The sequence below is a fragment of the Hypanus sabinus genome, chromosome 8 (genome assembly GCF_030144855.1).
Source record: "Hypanus sabinus isolate sHypSab1 chromosome 8, sHypSab1.hap1, whole genome shotgun sequence".
Classification (NCBI taxonomy): Eukaryota; Metazoa; Chordata; class Chondrichthyes; order Myliobatiformes; family Dasyatidae; genus Hypanus; species Hypanus sabinus.
In genome coordinates, this window is record NC_082713.1 from 78088524 (window position 1) to 78108394 (window position 19871).

A 19871-nucleotide genomic window follows, 5' to 3' on the forward strand; every position below is an offset into this window, starting at 1 on the left:
TCTGTGCCAGGTGCGCGGAACTGCAGCTCCTGAGGGACCGAGTTAGGGAACTGGAGCTGCAGCTCAATAACTTTCGCCTGGTCAGGGAGAGTGAGGAGGTGATAGAGAGGAGTTACAGGCAGGTGGTCATTCCAGGGCCATGGGAGGCAGGTAGGTGGGTCACGGTCAGGAAGGGGAACAGGCAGGAACTAGAGAGTACCCCAGTGGCTGTACCCCTAGACAATAAGTACTCATGTTTGAGTACCGTTGGGGGGGACAGCCTTCCTGGCACAGAGGACGGCCCTGTAGCTCAGAAGGGTAGGGATAGAAGAAAGAGGACCATAGTAATAGGGGACTCGATAGTCAGGTGTTCAGACAGGCGGTTCTGTGGAGGTGATCGGGAGTCCCGGATGGTAATTTGCCTCCCTGGTGCCAGGGTTTGGGACGTTTCTGATCGCGTCCAAGATATCCTGAAGTGGGAGGGTGAGGAGCCAGAGGTCGTGGTACATGTAGGTACTAATGACATAGGTAGGAAAGGGGAAGAGGTCCTGAAACGAGAGTATACGAAGTTAGGAAGGCAGTTAAGAAGAAGGACCGCAAAGGTAGTAATCTCGGGATTACTGCCTGTGCCATGCGACAGTGAGAGTAGGAATAGAATTAGGTGGAGGATGAATGCGTGGCTGTGGGATTGGAGCAGGGGGCAGGGATTCAAGTTTCTGGATCATTGGGACCTATTCTGGGGCAGGCGTGACCGGTTCAAGAAGGACGGGTTACACTTGAATCCTGGGGGGACCAATATCCTAGCGGGGAGTTTTGCTAGGGCTACAGGGCAGACTTTAAACTAGTAAGATGTGTGGGGGGGGTGGGAATCAAGTTGAGGAAACCATGGGAGAGGAGGTTAGTTCACCAGTAGAGCAAGTAAGTAGACAGTGTGTGAGGGAGGAAAGGCAGGTGATGGATAAGGGATGTGCTCAGCCCGAAGATGTAGGGGAGAAGAAAGAAAAGGATAATAAATATGAATGCATTGTTAGGGATGAAAAGAGAGGAGGGGTGGAGAGTATCTTAAATGTATCTATTTTAATGCCAGGAGCATTGTAAGAAAGGTGGATGAGCTTAAAGTGTGGATTGATACCTGGAATTATGATGTTGTAGCTATTAGTGAAACATGGTTGCAGGAAGGGTGTGATTGGCAACTAAATATTCCTGGATTTAGTTGCTTCAGGTGTGATAGAGTAGGAGGGGCCAGAGGAGGAGGTGTTGCATTGCTTGTCCGAGAAAATCTTATGGTGGTGCTTTGGAAGGATAGATTAGAGAGCTCCTCTAGGGAGGCTATTTGGGTGGAATTGAGGAATGGGAAGGGTGTAGTAACACTGATAGGAGTGTATTATAGGCCACCTAATGGGGAGCATGAGTTGGAAGAGCAAATGTGTAAGGAGATGGCAGATATTTGTAGTAAACACAAGGTGGTGATTGTGGGAGATTTTAATTTTCCAAACGTAGATTGGGAAGCTCATTCTGTAAAAGGGCTGGATGGTTTAGAGTTTGTGAAATGTGTGCAGGATAGTTTTTTGCAACAATACATAGAAGTACCGACTAGAGATGGGGCAGTGTTGGATCTCCTGTTAGGGATTGCGATAGGTCAGCTGACAGATGTATGTGTTGGGGAGCACTTCGGGTCCAGTGATCACAATAGCATTAGCTTCAATATAATTATGGAGAAGGACGGGACAGGACCTAGAGTTGAGATTTTTGATTGGAGAAAGGCTAACTTTGAGGAGATGCAAAGGGATTTAGAGAGAGTGGATTGGGTCAAGTTGTTTTATGGGAAGAATGTAAAAGAGAAATGGAGGTCATTTAAGGGTGAAATTATGAGGGTACAGAATCTTTATGTTCCTGTTAGGTTGAAAGGAAAGGTTAAAGGTTTGAAAGCACCATGGTTTTCAAGGGATATTAGAAATTTGGTTCAGAAAAAGAGGGATGTCTACAATAGATATAGGCAACATGGAGTAAAGGAATTGCTTGAGGAATATAAAGAATGTAAAAGGAATCTTAAGAAAGATATTAGAAAGCTAAAAGAAGATACGAGGTTGGTTTGGCAAATACGGTGAAAGTAAATCCGAAAGGTTTCTACAGTTATATTAAAAGCAAGAGGATAGTGAGGGATAAAATTGGCCCCTTAGAGAATCAGAGTGGTCAGCTATGTGTGGAGCTGAGGGAGGTGGGAGAGATTTTGAACGATTTCTTCTCTTCGGTATTCACTAAGGAGAAGGATATTGAATTGTTTAAGGTGTGGGAAACAAGTAAGGAAGTCATGGAACCTATGACGATTAAAGAGGTGGAAGTACTGGCGCTTTTAAGAAATTTAAAAGTGGATAAATCTCCGGATCCTGACAGGATATTCCCCAGGACCTTAATGGAAGTTTGTGTAGAAATAGCAGGAGCTCTGAAGGAGATCTTTAAGATGTCATTAGAAATGGGGATTGTGCCGGAGGATTGGCATATTGCTCATGTGGTTCCATTGTTTAAATAGGGTTCTAGAAGTAAGCCTAGCAATTATAGACCTGTCAGTTTGACATCAGTGGTGGGTAAATTAATGGAAAGTATTTTTAGAGATAGTATTAATAATTATCTGGATAGACAGGATCTGATTAGGAGTAGCCAGCATGGATTTGTGCGTGGAAGGTCATGTTTGACAAACCTTATTGAATTTTTTGAAGAAGTTACAAGGAATGTTGACGAGGGTAAGGCAGTGGATGTAGTCTATATGGACTTCAGCAAGGCCTTTGACAAATTCCACATGGAAGGTTAGTTAAGAAGGTTCGGTCGTTAGGTATTAATGCTGGAGTAATAAAATGGATTCAACAGTGGCTAGATGGGAGATGCCAGAGAGTAGTGGTGGATAATTGTTTATCGGGATGGAGGCCGGTGACTAGCGGGGTGCCTCAGGGATCTGTTTTGGGCCCAATGTTGTTTGTAATATACATAAATGATCTGGATGATGGGGTGGTAAATTGGATTAGTAAGTATGCCGATGATGCTAAGGTAGGAAGTGTTGTGGATAATGAGGTGGGTTTTCAAAGCTTGCAGGGAGATTTATGCTGGTTAGAAGAATGGGCTGAACGTTGGCAGATGGAGTTTAATGCTGAGAAGTGTGAGGTTCTACATTTTGGCAGGAATAATCCAAATAGAACATACAGAGTAAATGGTAGGGCATTGAGGAATGCAGAGGAACAGAGAGATCTAGGAATAACAGTGCATAGTTCCCTGAAGGTGGAGTCTCATGTAGATAGGGTGGTGAAGAAGGCTTTTGGAATGCTGGCCTTTATAAATCAGAGCATTGAGTACAGAAGTTGGAATGTAATGTTAAAATTGTACAAGGCATTGGTAAGGCCAAATTTAGAATATTGTGTGCAGTTCTGATCTCCGAATTATAGGAAAGATATCAATAAATTAGAGAGAGTGCAGAGACGATTTACTAGGATGTTACCTGGGTTTCAGCACTTAAGTTACAGAGAAAGGTTGACCAAGTTAGGTCTTTATTCATTGGAGCGTAGAAGGTTGAGGGGGGATTTGATCGAGGTATTTAAAATTTTGAGAGGGATAGATAGAGTTGACGTGAATAGGCTGTTTCCATTGAGAGAAGGGGAGATTCAAAGGAGCGGACATGATTTGAGATTTAGGGGGCAGAAGTTTAAGGGAAACATGAGGGGGTATTTCTTTACTCAGAGAGTGATAGCTGTGTGGAATGAGCTTCCTGTAGAAGTAGTAGAGGCCAGTTCAGTTGTGTCATTTAAGGTAAAATTGGATAGGTATATGGACAGGAAAGGAGTGGAGGGTTATGGGCTGAGTGCGGGTAGGTGGGATTAGGTGAGATTAAGAGTTCGGCACAGACTAGGAGGGCCCAGATGACCTGTTTCCGTGCTGTGATTGTTATATGGTTATATGGTTATACACAGAACGAACCCTGTTAACTACAATAGTTAAATCACCGCAACGTACTCTGTCACACCTGACAATTGATTTATACCTTCCTCAATTCTTCATCCAGCCAGCTACATTGAGGATAATTTATCACAACCAACTAGAACAAACACGAGGAAATCTGCAGATGCTGGAAATTCAAACAACACACACAAAATGCTGGTGGAACACAGTAGGCCAGGCGGCATCTATAGGGAGAAGCACCGTCGACGTTTCGAGCCGAGACATCCACCAGCATTTTGTGTGTGTTAACTGAAAGAGTCATGCCTTTAGGATATAATACACCATATCAGCCACTGGGGAAACTCTCAGGATCACAGAGAGAATATTCAAACTGCCCTCTGTGTCAGGATCGAAGCCTGGTTGCAAGGTTTTGCAGATATATCAATCCAGCATCATGATATCGATTTAGGATTTCATCAGGTCCGAGAGGCCGGTAAACACAGTTTCAAATGATCATAGATTACCTTCCTTCCTTCAAAGTCAGAACTAAATCAGAAGTTGGATATTTGCTCAAGACTGTACAATATTCAATCCCGTTCACAATGAAAACAAACCAATCTTTGCCTGCAGGCAGCGAGATGACACAGAGTGGCACAATGGCAGAGCGGGAGGTACAGCTGTCCTGTCGTCCTGACCTTCGATGATGTCTGTGTGTGGAATGTGCATGTCTTCCCGTCACCGTGTTAGTATTTTTGGTGTATCACAGCTTCCCCTCCTATACAAAAGATTCAGATTCAGTTTATTATTTATAACAACAAATACAAATACAATGCAGTTAAAAATGAGACATTCTCCAGAATGATATATAAAAAAAGCACAAAACAGACCACACAAGAAAACCTACATTACGTTTGGTAATCCCCAATCTAGATTCCGGAGAGGCTGCTGCATATCGATATCGCACTACCATCTTAGCACATTCCCCGGAAAGAAACTACAAACCCATCAGACAAAACTAAAGCTACAAGACCTACACAAAACCACATAGTTACATATAGTTATAGTTAACATATAGTTTCCACAGTGCAGACAATACCATAATTGATAAAAGACTAACTGACAAAGACCACATAATTATAACACATAGTTTCAACAGTGCAAAGCAATACCATAATCTGATGAAGAGCAATCCATGGCACGTTTAAAAGAAAGTCTCAAAGTCCCGACAGCCCATCATCTCACGCAGACGGTAGAAGGAAGAAAAACTCTTCCTGCCATGAACCTCCAGCGCCACAGCTTGCCGATACAGCACTTTGGGAGCCCCGATGACAGCCAACTCCGAGTCTGTCCGAAAACTTCGAGCCTCCGACCAGCCCTCTGACACCGAGCACCGAGCATCATCTCTGCCGAGCACTTCGACCCCGGCATCGGCCGCTAAGCAACAGGCAAAGCCGAGGATTTGGGGCCTTCCTCCCGGAGATTCTCTGATCGCACAGTAGCAGCTGCAGGGAAACAAGCATTTCAGAAGTTTAACCAGATGTTCCTCCGTGCTTCACACGTCCGTCTCCATCAAATCTGGATTGTACATGGCTCCCTACTTGACAGATTACAGATATTCATTCCAAAGTGTTGGCAGCGTGCTGCATCGCACCGCCACTGCAGTTCAAAGACATGGTTTGGTGGCCAAATGGGTCACTCGAATTTGACTACCATTTATCACGACAGGGGGTTCACTGTGGACAGTTTAAAGAAATGTAGGCAATGGAAAGGGGTCATCCGATGATATTTGCTACAGGACTTGGGACTCAGCCTACCTCAGTGTTTAGACAGGCCAATGATTTTCAATCCATTCACAACGTAAACTGAATATAGACTTTAGAAAGGAGAAGACAGATGAACACAGTAGTCTTCATGGAAGAATGTGGTGGAAATGTTGAGCAGTTTCAAGTTCCTGATTTTCAATATCTTGAAACTATCCTTACCCCAGAACATAGTCAATACAGAAGAATGTATACCACAATCTTATTGAAGGAGATTCAGCAACCCATCAAAGACTAACAAATGTTGACATTTGTACAGTAGAAAGTATTCTGACTGGCTGTGTCATAGCCTGGTATAGAAACTCCAAGGTACAAAAATGCAAGAGGCTACAGAGAGCAGTGTTATCAGCCAGGTCCATCATGTGTACAGCTCAATCGACAATCAAGGGCATCTACAAGAAGTAATGTCTCAGCAAAGTGACAGTCACATCAGGGACATCTACCTAATGGGCCATGTACTCTTCTTGATGCTGCCATCAGGAAGGAGCCTGAAGACCCACACCTCAAGTTCAACAACAGCTTGCTCCCCACTGCTATCACATTATCTAACTCTTGTCCATCAATATTCCTGAATTCAGGGAAAAACTCAGTAGCCAACCCACATGTCTGAATGTGAGGGGAGACCAGCAAATCCAGGGAAACCCACATTGTCACAAAGAGAACTTGCAAACACAACACAGAGAGCAGTGGAATTCAGTGAAATGCATACTGCACATTAATGGGTGACGGGGTGGAGATACGGCTCTATCAGAGGTGGCGTAAGGCACACCTTCCTTCTGCTAGTCTTTAGATCACAAATAGCCATGGCATATCACCTACTTAGCTCCCCACGCCCATCCCGATCAGGGTCATGTGAAGCCATACGAGCAGGTGGTGGATGGTCTTATGAGCAGCTGGTGCATATCACAACTCCTGGTTAGGTGACCACTGACATCAGGCAGACAGTCTCTGAAGAGTATTGAGAATAGCTGGGATCACCAACAAAGACACTGTCCAGAAGAAGGCAATGATGAATGACTTTTGCAGAAAAATTTGCCAAGAACAATGATGGTCATGGAAAGACCATGACCACCCATATCATACATCATGGCACGTAATGAAAGAATGAACCACTCATTAAGTTATATTTGCAAGCCGAACCAATTATAAATTTACTCACTCACAATGCCAGTATAATACACATGGTTTTCTAAGACATTGTTTCTGTGTAAAGTTACTGGAGGGCATAAATTCAGGGTGAGAATATTTAAAATGGGTTGAAGAGAAAAGCTTTTCATATATTTGGAATGAGCCAGAGGAAGTGGCAGAGACAGATACAATTTCAGTTGAAAGGACGTTTTGGCAGCTACGTGAACAAGAAAGGTTTAGAAGTATCTGGGCCAAATACCGGAAGATGGCACTATATAGGCACCTAGCATGGCATGAATGAGTTATAGCCACAAAGCACAGAAGTCAGCCCTTCAGCCCATCAATTCAGTGCTGAACATACACTGCTTATTGGCACTAATCCTACAAAAAATTCATTTTGTTCTCTTCATATTCCCATCAACACCCTCCCTCTGACCCACCTTAGACTCTACCACACACATACACGCTAGGGCAATTTGCAGTAGCTAACTAACACATGGAACTGCACATCTTTGAGATTTAGAAGGAATCCAGAGCACCTCAACCATCAAGGAAATAGAATAGAAATCCTCAGTTGTAATGAGACAGGACAACTGATTCATTAAGGATCTCAAAATAATCAGTGTGTTCTCAAATTAACCCAGCTCCTTAGGCTGAAAATGTAACATTTTGCACTCACTTATCAGTTTCAAACCCACACTCTACCAACTGGTAATAGATGTCAAGTTATTGAGTAATCTAGCACAGGACCACACCTTCAGCTCAAAACATCCGTAATGAGAAAGGTACCACCCAGGTTAATGTATTTTTCCTCTCTTTGGTCCCTATCCCTCTAAATCTTTCCTGTCCTTGTACCTGTCCAAATACGTAGAAATGTTGCAACTGTAATCACGTCTACACTTCCCCTGGAAGTTTGTTCCATACGCACTCAAGCATTTCTGTGGAAAGCTTCCCCTTCAGACTTCCTTTAGATTTTTGCCCACTCACCTTAACACTACTCCCTCCAGGGTTAGACACCCTTATCCTGGGGATAGGACTGTGATATCCTTTCCAATGGATGATGCATTGGATATGTGCCTCATGACTGATGGTTGTCTCTGTTATGTTTTGTAACTCTAATACCTGAAGCTAATTGAAAGAAAAACGTTGTAGTTCAGGATGTGTGTGCTTACTTTCGTTATAATTCTAAATGAGGCATGCAATGACATGGTGGCATAAAGACATATGCAATTCATCTACTTTTACATGAATTATGTAACCAACAAAAATGCTTAAACAGACAATATATATACATTACTCAGATATCTATTGAAATATTAAATACACAACAGTTACCAGTATGCATTTTGCCTTGTGTCTGGCCACTGCAATGAACAGCTGAAGCATCAATGAAAACCTCTATTTACATTCAAATACATCAAACCAGTTTCACTTGTAACAATTCTAAGAAAGTTGGCTTTGGCAGCAGAAGATACATTTTCTTCTAGAAATTGAAGATAGTCAGATAATGATGACCTACGGATTTTGACGTTTTTGAGAAATACACAAAGTTCCACGAGGACTATCACATCTCCCTGTGACAGTAAAGAATTTCCAAAATTTTACATAAAAAAGAACAGAGTTTCTCCACATCTAGCTGTGAACTTTCAGCAGCTAAACTTGTGAATCTATGCAGTAAACTGCAGTAGGTTAGACTCGATCTCAGAGCATTGATGTCATAACTACGGACTGCCGTGGGGTTGACTCGCTCATGAGTATGCACATTCCAGCTGATTAATGTTTCATTGTGATGGTTTTTAACTCCCTCCTTTTCATTCTAGTCTTGTTGAGACTTGACCAAAAGCACGGCAATGTTTGTGCTCCCTGCTTACCCTCATCTGTGTCTGGGAAAAAAGACTATTGTTTTGATTGACAATGTAAGGAGCAGTATTTGTTTAGTGGTCTTTATACTCCTCATGTGCTTTCTTTGATCATAACTCCCAAAACTTTAGATACATTTGCTATTTCTTCTTGACTTTCATCACCTTTCTGGACATTCAATGTTCTCTTATCTTTCCATCCCCATCCTTCCTCCGAAGAGAAACATTCCTTTCTTGTACACAGTGCAATTCACCTGCATGGGCCATACATATCCTGATTTAGAGCTATCCTGGAAGATAAAGAGTTGTGGCCATTGTTCCCCAAATGTTCACCCACTGAAAGGTGTCAAGTATCTCTCTGCTAAGTCTCACAATGCACAATACCAACTCTGAGTGAATCTTTATCAAGTGCCTTTATTCTTTATCCACTTGCAAAGGGAAACTTCACCACCACTCCCACCAGGGATGATCAGGGATGTCCAACACACCGTTTACAAAGCATTCCTTTTACACATAAGAATGAGACAAGTTTCCTATTTCCAGTGAGCTCAGTCCTTCTGATACATTTGTTGTAGTGTTGTCTGCTCCTCTCTGCTACTTCCTTACTTTGTTCACACAGTGTTCAGTACATCGGGTGCTTGCAGTCATGCATTTCATTAGTAAGCACATTTGTGTAGTCACATACCTATATTGCATCAAATTAGCTTCGCACTCTGGGATCGTCTATAACTCCATTTTGTCACATCAAGCAGTTACAAAAACTACAAAGTTCAACATATATTTCCACAAAGGTCGGTCACCTGGCTAGGCTCATTACCCAGGTGAGAGGTCAAAGCAATTTTTTAAACAAATTGACTTTACATAAATGCTTTCTTTTACACTTAATCATTGTTTTTGCCTTTGATTGTTTAAATTGTCTTTAATACTTTGGTGAATATTAACAGTTGTAGAATATTATTTACTGTACAGTATATGAGTGCAATTCAATGATTTTTAATCTTGTAAAAATTGCCTTAGAGATGTGACTTATCCATTGCCTATTGCATGCAATGTTTTTGAGGCACAATGTTGTTTTGTCTTGCTGTGTGAAGGGATCTAAATACATTAGACCCACCTCTCCCCACACTCAGACTGGTGGAAATGTCTATGATGTACTTTACCTTCGAGATTGTACATAATGAAAATATAGGCCAGTGGCTGTTTCTGGATGAAATTCAGCCCATTGCAAAAACAATTTTCCGCTTCAATATATCAAAAGTTACACACTTTGGTTACATTAATTTACAATGCTCATATTATCATTAGAGAACACTTAACTGCATTGTTCATTTGAATGTGTATTAGGGTCCATTATTTCTTGGAGATTATTCATTGTGACATTGGTAGCACACCCTCTCCTTTTCAGACTTGCCCCTGTAAGCATACCTCCTCCACAGTCAACAGTCAATAATACAACTCTAATATGAATTCCAAACAAAAAGCACTGACCAGAGTGATACAATAGCTGAACTGCAATAATCTAATGGGTATTTGATGGCCAGCACACACATGCTGAATGTCTCTTATGAATTTGGTTGGGTTCCTTTTGACTGAGACCTGTAAAAACATAATATATTGTGAATTATGGAGTAATTATTGGACTGAGCACAGCTCACATAGAGTAATACCAGAGAAGTTTCAGTAACATCAGAAGACTTGCTATACAAGTCATTCTTTTCAATAGTTACATCTCTTTATATATTTTATCTAGAGCCATAGTTGATAAACATTCTTCCAGTTCCCAGTCAGAGAAAATTATTTCATTTCACAACTTGTTGTTCTTTACCTATATGAGAATTACAAGAAATGAAGAAAGTAAAGATTTTCATAGATATCTACACTTCATTCAAAACTCTCACATTCAAAGTAAGTTTATTGTCAAAGTGCATTAATGTTACATGACTTGGGAAAATCAAGTAATACAACAGAATTTATGAAAAACACTATATATAAACAAGGACTGACAAAAAACCAATGTATAAAAGAAGACAAATTGTGCAAATGAAAAATAAATCAACAATAACGAGCACATGATCTGAAGACTCATGAGTTCTGGAGCCCTTGAGAGTGAGTCTATCGGTTGTGGGATCATTTCTGAGTTGTGTTGAGGGAAGTTTTCCATGCCGATCAAGTGCCCAATGTTTGTAGTGTAATAGCAATTCCTGAACCTGGTGATGTGGGACCTAGGACGCCGAGTTCCTGTGTTCCAAGAACTAGTCTAGGCGCCGTGCTCCTGTTTTCCAAGACCTAGTCCAGGCGCCGTGTTCCTCTGTTCCAAAAACTAGTCCAGGTGCCGTGTTCCTGTTTCCCAAGAACTAGTCCAGGCGCCACGTTCCTGTGTTCCAAGAAGTAGTCCAGGTGCCGTGTTCCTGTGTTCCAAGAACTAGTCCAGGCGCCGTGTTCCTGTCTTCCAAGAACTAGTCCAGGTGCCGTGTTCCTGTGTTCCAAGAACCAGTCCAGGCGCCGTGTTCCTGTGTTCCAAGAACTAGTCCAGGCGCCGTGTTCCTGTGTTCCAAGAACTAGTCCAGGTCCCGTGTTCCTGTTTTCCAAGAACTAGTCCAGGCGCTGTGTTCCTGTGTTCCAAAAACTAGTAGAGGCGCTGTGTTCCTGTTTTCCAAGAACTAGTCCAGGTGCCGTGTTCCTGTGTTCCAAGAACTAGTCCAGTCACCGTGTTCCTGTTTTCCAAGAACTAGTCCAGGTGCCGTGTTCCTGTTTTCCAAGAACTGGTCCAGGCGCCGTGTTCCTGTTTTCCAAGAACTAGTCCAGGTGCTGTGTTCTTTTTTTCCAAGAACTAGTCCAGGTGCCGTGTTCCTGTGTTCCAAGAACTAGTCCAGGTGCCAGCATGACAAAAATTTCAAAACCCTCCTGGGAAATAGAAGATGTATATATCCAAGGAGGAATACAGTAAAATGGAAGTTACAGCAGGATTTGACATTTGACTTCCTCAAAATATTATAGTATGACATGAACTACGTGGAACAATGCTTGTAGTGACCAGTTAAACAGTCTGAAACAGCATTCACCACTCTCTGTGCTCCCTGTAGGATCCTTCATTACCTTGCTCAGTAAGTAACAAGGAATCATTATCCTGCTCTAAAAATGGATCACAGAGTAGGACAAAATCAGAAGTGAATAACATAACTGAAACAACAACACTAGTACATTGCCCAAACTTTATAAATCAGTCTAATGTGATTTGTCTCCGCTGATGAGCTTTTAATCCCACCTTCAGCTCGTCCACAGGTTTACCTGTGCTGTTGGCCAGTTTTCAAAGAGAAACATTATGCAGACCCAGGTATTTACTGCAAAAGATTATTTGTCTCATCACTATACAAATGTCACAAGGAGAGACTAGGAACCAGTTTAGCTCCCAATTTTCCTGAGAAAATTGCCAACATCTAGATACCTTTCATCAGCATCTTGCTTTCCTCATGAACAATTTCCACACTGGTTGGGAAGGGCAAGGAAAAGGATCTTTTTCTTGACGTTAGGTAGATCTCCCTTAAGTGTTTCATTTAACCGATGGAAGTCATAGAGTCATAGTCTCATAGAGAAGTACAGCACAGAAACAGGCCCTTTGGTTCAACTAGTCCATGCTAAAATCATTTAAACTGCCGACTCCCATTGACCTGCACTGGGACTATAGCCCTCCATGCCCCTGCTTTCCATGTACTTATACACATTCTGTTAAATGTTGAAATTGAGTTTATATGCACCATTTGTGCTGGCAGCTCATTCCACACTCTCACAGCCCTCTGATTGAAGAGATTTCCTCTCATGTTCCCCTTAAACCTTTCACCTTTCACCTCTCACCCATGACCTCTGGTTAGAAATACAGAAAATCTACAGCGTAATACAGGTCCTTCAGCCTACAATACTTTGCTGAACATGGATTTACTTTAGAAATTACCTAGGGTTACCAATAGCACTCTATTATTTTAAGCTCCATGTACTTAACCAGGAATTTCTGAAAAGACCCTGCTGTATCCGCCTCCACACCATTGCAGGCAGCCCATAGGTAGCTGACCAAAACTGCACACAATACTCCAGATTAGGCCTCACCAATGTCTTATACAACTTAAACATAACATTCCATTTCCTGTAATCAATACATTGATTTATGAATGCCAATATGACAAAAGCTTTCTTTACAAACTTATTTATGTGTAACACCACATTCAATGAATTATGGACCTGGTTTCCCAGGTCCCTTTGTTCTACCAGACACCCTGGTTGGTCGGACTGAAATGCAAAACCTTGCACTTATCTGCATTAAATTCTGTCTGCCATTTTTCAGCCCATTTTTCCAGATGATGTCAATCTCTCTGCAAGCCATGATATCCTTCCTTACTTCCACTGCACACCCAATCATAGTGCCATCCGCACATTTGCTGATCCAGTTTACCACATTATCATCCAGAGCATTAATATAGATGACAAATAACAATGGACCCACCACTGATCCCTGAGGCACACCACTAATCACAGGTCTCCACTCAGAGAGGCAAGCATTCACTACCACTCTCTGGCTTCTTCCACAATGCCAAAGTCAAATCCTGAATGCTGAGCAACTGAAGCTTCTTGACCAACCTCCCGTGCAGGACCTCGTCAAATGCCTTAATAAAATCTACATAGACAACATCTACTTCCTGGCAACTTTTTCAAAATCATCTATAAGGACAGGTAGACATGACCTACCATGCATGAAGCCATGCTGACTATCCTTAATCAGTCCATGTCTATCCAAATACTTATATATCTGGTCTGTTTGAATAGCTTCCAATAACTTTCCCACAAATGAAGTCAGACTCACTGGTCTGTAATTTGCTGGTTTATGTTGAGAGCCTTTTTTCAAATGGTAACAACATTGGCTATACTCCAAACCTCTGGTACCTCCCCTGTTACTAATGAAGATCTAAATATCTCTGCTAGGGCCCTATAAATTTCTGTACTTGCGTCCCCTTGAAATCCAAGGAAACACCCTGCCAGGCCCTATGGAATTTATTCACCCTGATTTGACCTAGCATAGTAAACAGCTCCTCCTCTATAATCTGTACAGGGTCAATGAAGTTGCTGCTGACTTGCCCCATTCCAATAGACTCTTTATCCATTTCCTGAATAAATGCAAAGAATTCATTGTAGATCTTCCCCATCTGTTTTGGATCCACACATGGAATTTCATACTGGTCTTCCAAAGGACAAATTTTGTCCTTTGCGGTCCTTTTGCTCTTAACGTATTTGTAGAATCCCTTAAGATCCCCCTTCACCTTGCCTGCTGGAGAAACTTGATGTCTTTTTAAAAAATATTTCCTGAATTCTTTCTTAAGTGTTATCTTGCATTTCTTAGAATCCACAAGCACCTCATTTGTTCCTACCTTCCTATTCCTGCTACGCACCTCATTTTTTTTCTTAACCATGGTCTCAATATCTCTTGAATACCAATTTTCCCTACTTTTACCTTTTATCCTGACAGCCAAGTACAAGTATTGTACTCTCAAAATTTCATTTTTGAAGGCCTCCCACTTACCAGGTACACCCTTGCCAGAAAACAGCCTGTCTAATCCACACTTGCCACATCACAATTGGCCTTTCTCCAATTTAGCATCTCTATCCATGGACCAGACCTATCTTTTTGCATATTTACTTTGAAACTAGTGGAATTGTGGTCACTGGATGCAAAGTGTTCCCCTAGTCACTTCTGACACCTGCCCTGTCTCATTCCCATATAGCAGATCCAGTACTGCACGCTTGTTGAGCTGAATTCGTTTGACATACTCTACACCAATATACCGATCCTGCTCAAATCCAGATATCATGGATATTGTCGGATCACGAATCCCTGCTTCTACCAGCTTCCTCACAGTCAGCCCATGCTTTCCTGTACTTCTTCATAAATTACCTTTTGGTGCTTCCTTATGGAATAAAAATCACTGTCATTCTCATAGCAGGGAAACAGAAATCCTTCCCCAGCTGTTTAATCTCTATGTTGAGATTTGGACCAGTTTCCCAGAATCTATCAGTTGTGATTCTGATAAAGAAATTATATCATTTAAATTTTATTTCCTTCAGCTATTTTCCAGCAGAAAATATTGTCGTTCCAATCCATGTCAGGTCACAGAAGCAAAATTTGCAGACTTAATCGATTGTTTATTTTTTATTTTCTCCCATAATACATTAACATAATCTATTAACAGTACACATAATGTGTAGAGATACCCACTATACAGATGTGAGTGGGGTGTGAGACAGAAACATGTAGATGATAGATAGAAACATTTAGCATGGTACACCTCAGTCCAATATCAAAGCATCTTCAAGATGTTCTCAGGAAGCTGACATGCATCATTGGCCCCCACCTTTTGGGCATGTACTCTTCTTGATGCTGCCATCAGGCAGGAGATACTGGAACCGGAATTCCAACACCTCAACGCTCAATACAGCTCCTTCTTCCTCATATTTAACAGATACAAACCCCGTAACTGCACTTGCAAAAATTCTGCAGCACATGTAGATATTTGTGACATGTACAACTGCACACACGTTCTGCCAGTAACACCTAGAGAAATGTCATTACACCATCTTCTTCCTTGTTGAACACTGTCAACTACAGTTCTCTGCTCTTCCTCCAACTCTTGAGTTACACTTTCCATTTCACTAAAATGGTAAGCTGATAGAGTGTTGTTGTGAGATGCTGTACAGTGTAATTGGTTCTGTAGTCTCCATATCCTGTCACCGGTGAACTTGGCATTGGTAAAGTATCCTTTTGGAACCGAGAGACTTACAGCTCAAGTTGGAAAAGTCCCTTTGATTCAGTAACACAGCATCAGATCACTCATCTGAGTAAACAAGCTTCTTCTTGCACTCCCTGAGAACATTAGAACAATAACAGTTGAAGGCATTTCCCTTTAAAGCATGGGACTCCTTTTTGGAATGTCCTTTCTTTTTAGTCAATTTTTAGACTAATTATAATACCATACTGACATTGTTTCTTTAATGTCCATTGCAAATGAACTACTTTGGATGTTAAACAAAGAGTATGTCAGTACTTTGGATGCATCATAAGCTCTGGTAGTGACGTCAATTGACAATAGACAATAGGTGCAGGGGTAGGCCATTCAGCCCTTCGAGCCAGCCCTGCCATTCACTGTGATCATGGCTAATCATCCACAATCAGTACATCATTCCTGCCTTCTCCCCATATTCCTTGACTCCGCTATCTTTAAGAGCTCTATCCAACTCTTTTTTGAAAGCATTCAGAGAACTGGCCTCCACTGCCTTCTGAGGCAGAGTATTCCACAGATCCACAACTCTCTGGGTGAAAAAGTTTTTCCTCAACTCCATTATAAATGACCTATCCCTTACTCCTAAACTGTGGCCTCTAATTCTGGACTCCCCCAACATCAGAAACATGTTTTCTGCCTCTAGCATGTCCAATCCCTTAATAATCTTATATGTTTCAATCAGATCCCCTTTCATCCTTCTAAATTCCAGTGTATACAAGCCCAGTCACTCCAATCTTTCAACATATGACAATCTCACCATCCTGGGAATTAACCTGCTGTACTCCCTCAATAGCAAGAATGTCCTTCCTCAAATTTGGAGACCAAAACTGCCCACAATACTCCAGGTGTGGTCTCACCAGGGCCCTGTCCAACTGTAGAAGAACTTCTTTGCTCCCATACTCTACTCCCCTTGTTAAAAGACCAACAAGCCATTAGCTTTCTTTACTGCCTGCTGTACCTGCATGCTTACTTTCAGTGATTGATGAACAAGGGCACCTAGACCTCATTGTACTTCCCCTTTTCCTAACTTGACACCATTCAGATAGTAATCTGCCTTCCTGTTCTTGCCACCAAAGTATATAACTTCATATTTATCCACATTAAATTGCATCTGCCATGCATCTGCCCACTCACCCAACCTGTCCAAGTCACCCTGCATTCTCATAACATCCTCCTCATATTTCACACTGCCACCCAGCTTTGTGTCATCTGCAAATTTGATAATGTTACTTTTAATCCCTTCATTGAAATCATTAATATATATTGTAAATAGCTGCAGTCCCAGCACAAAGCCTTGCGGTACCCCACTAGTCACTGCCTGCCATTCTGAAAGGGACCCGTTAATCCCTTCTCTTTGTTTCCTGTCTGTCAACCAATTTTCTATCCATGTCATTACCCTACCCCCAATACCACGTGCTCTAATTTTGCCCACTAATCTCCTATGTGGGACCTTATGAAAGGCTTTCTGAAAGTCTAAGTACACTAGATCCACTGGGTCTCCCTTGTCCATTTTCATAGTTACATCCTCAAAAATTTCCAGATGATTAGTCAAGCATGATTTCCCCTTTGAAAATCCATGTTGACTTGGACCAATCCCGTTACTGCTATCCAAATGTGCCGCTATTTTATCTTTTACAATTGACTCCAGCATCTTCCCCACCACTGATGTCAGGCCAACTGGTCTATAATTCCCTGTTTTCTCTTTCCCTCCTTTCTTAAAAAGTGGGATAACATTAGCTACCCTCCAATCCACAGGAACTGATCCTGAATCTATAGAACATTGGAAAATGATTACCAATGCATCCATGATTTCTAGAGCCACTTTCTTAAGTTCCCTGGGTTGCAGACCATCAGGCCCTGGGGATTTATCAGCCTTCAGTCCCATCAGTCTACCCAACACCATTTTCTGCCTAATGTGAATTTCCGACAGTTCCTCTGTTACCCAAGGTCCTATGGCCACTATTACATCTGGGAGATTGTTTGTGTCTTCCCTAGTGAAGACAGATCCAAAGTACCTGTTCAACTCATCTGCCATTTCCTTGTTCCCTATAATAAATTTGCCTGTTTCTGTCTTAAAGGACCCAACTTTGGTCTTAACTAATTTTTTCCTCTTCACATACCTAAAGAAGCTTTTACTTTACTACTTTATATTCTTGGCTAGCTTACCTTCATACCTCATCTTTTCTCCCCTTATTGCCTTTTTAGTTATCTTCTGTTGCTCTTTAAATATTTCACAATCCTCTGGCTTCCCGCTCATCTTTGCTATGTTATACTTCTTCTCTTTTATTTTTATACCGCCCTTGACTTCCCTTGTCAGCCACAGTCAACCCTTACTCCACTTAGATTCTTTCTTCCTCTTAGGAATGAACTGATCTTGCACCTTCTGTATTATTCCCAGAAATACCTGCCATTGTTGTTCCACTGTCATCCCTGCTAGGGTATCTTTCCAGTCAACTTTGGCGAGCTCCTCCCTCATGGCTCCATAGTCCCCTTCATTCAACTGTAATACTGACACTTCTGATTTTCCCTTCTCCCTTTCAAATTGCAGATTAAAACTGATAATATTATGGTCACTACCTCCTAATAGCTCCTTGACCTCGAGTTCCCTTATAAATCTGGTTCATTACACAACACTAGATCCAGAATTGCCTTCTCCCTGTTAGGCTCCAGTACAAACTGCTCTAAGAATCGATCTTGGAGGCATTCCACAAACTCCCTTTCTTAGGGTCCAGTACCAACCTGATTTTCCCAGTCTACCTGCATGTTGAAATCCCCCATAACAACCGTAGCACTACATTTGCAACTTGCCAATTTTACCTCTTGATTCAACTTGCACCCTATATCCAGGCTACTATTTGGTGGCCTGTAGATAACCCCCATTATGGTCTTTTTACAATTATAATTTCTCAGTTTCTCAGGGGTGCGTACTTAGCTCACTCCTCTACTCCCTCTATATCCATGACTGTGTGGCTAGGTATGGCTCAAACACCATCTGTAAATTTGTTGATGACATAAACATTGCTGGTAGATCGCAGATGGAAATCAGAGGGTGTACAGGAGTGAGATATACCCACTAGTTCACTACATCTCCTGATTCTATGTCACCCCTCGCAAGCACTGAATTTCATTCCTCACCAGCAGAGTCACCCCACCTCCTCTGCTCACCTGTCTGTCCTTTTGATAGGATGTATACCTTGAATATTCATTTCCTTGCCCTGGTCCTCTTGCAGCCATGTCTCTGTTATTCCTACAGTCATTTCAGTGTCGCTGGAAACATTGTTGTTAACCCTTGTTTTGAATGTTACTGTAAGGATGTGAGCAGATCACGGTGTTCACGTTTCTGAGCAATCTGGATTTTGAAAATGTGTGAACAAATTCTGTGTAGATCAGTCAGCAATCAGCAGTGTGCAGTCTGTAGTGTGTGGCTATGGGAGTACGAATTCTGCAAGGCACAAACTTGTGAGGTGTTCACAATGTCAGGGTTAGCTAATGTTATATCTACAGTGACCAGTCTACTGTGATGGGACTAGTGAGCTATCTGTGATAAATCAAATCACAGGTGGGGAATATAGAAAACAGAATGCATTCAATGCCTTTACTTTGTGGTGAATCACAAGGTAATCCAACTTTGTCTACTCTCACTCCACCTCATTCCATCCATGATGAAATCTCCAGCCAGGTTCTTTACCTTGAAACGTGTTGTTCCAAATTCCTCCCAGTCAGTCTCTCTTGTTCCACCTTCCTCAGATTAAATATTGTGCAAAATGCTTCAGTCTTCATTCTATTCTGGGTTTAACCATCTCCTCTCTTCTAAAAAGTCCACAATACCTCCCAGAGAGGCAATCATATGTTCATAGCATTCTCTATCTGTATCCAACCCCCTCTATGGCACCCTTCCTTTTAATCTCTTTATCTGTATCCTTCCATTTCATCTCTTTATATTTCCTGTCCCAGTCAGATTCCTGGTTGAAAAGAAAAGGGAAACAATAAAGAATTGATTTACCACAAGTTAACTCAACTGAGGGTGGCCTCATCATGGTAGTAGACATGGACTGACATGTTGGAATGGGAGTGGGAAGTGGAATTAAAATCAATGGTCCCCGGGAAAACCCACCTTTTGTGATGGACAGAGTGATGGTGCTCGATGAAGTGGTCTCCCCAGTCCACGTTGGGTCACCAATGTAGAGGAGGCTGCACAGGGACCACTTGACTTGCAAGTGAAGTGTTGCTTGACCTGGAATGACTGTTTGGGGCACTGAATGGTGGTGAGGGAGATGGTATAGGGGCAAGTGAAGCACTTGTCCCACTCAGAGGGGTAAGTGTCAAAAGGAGATAGGTGG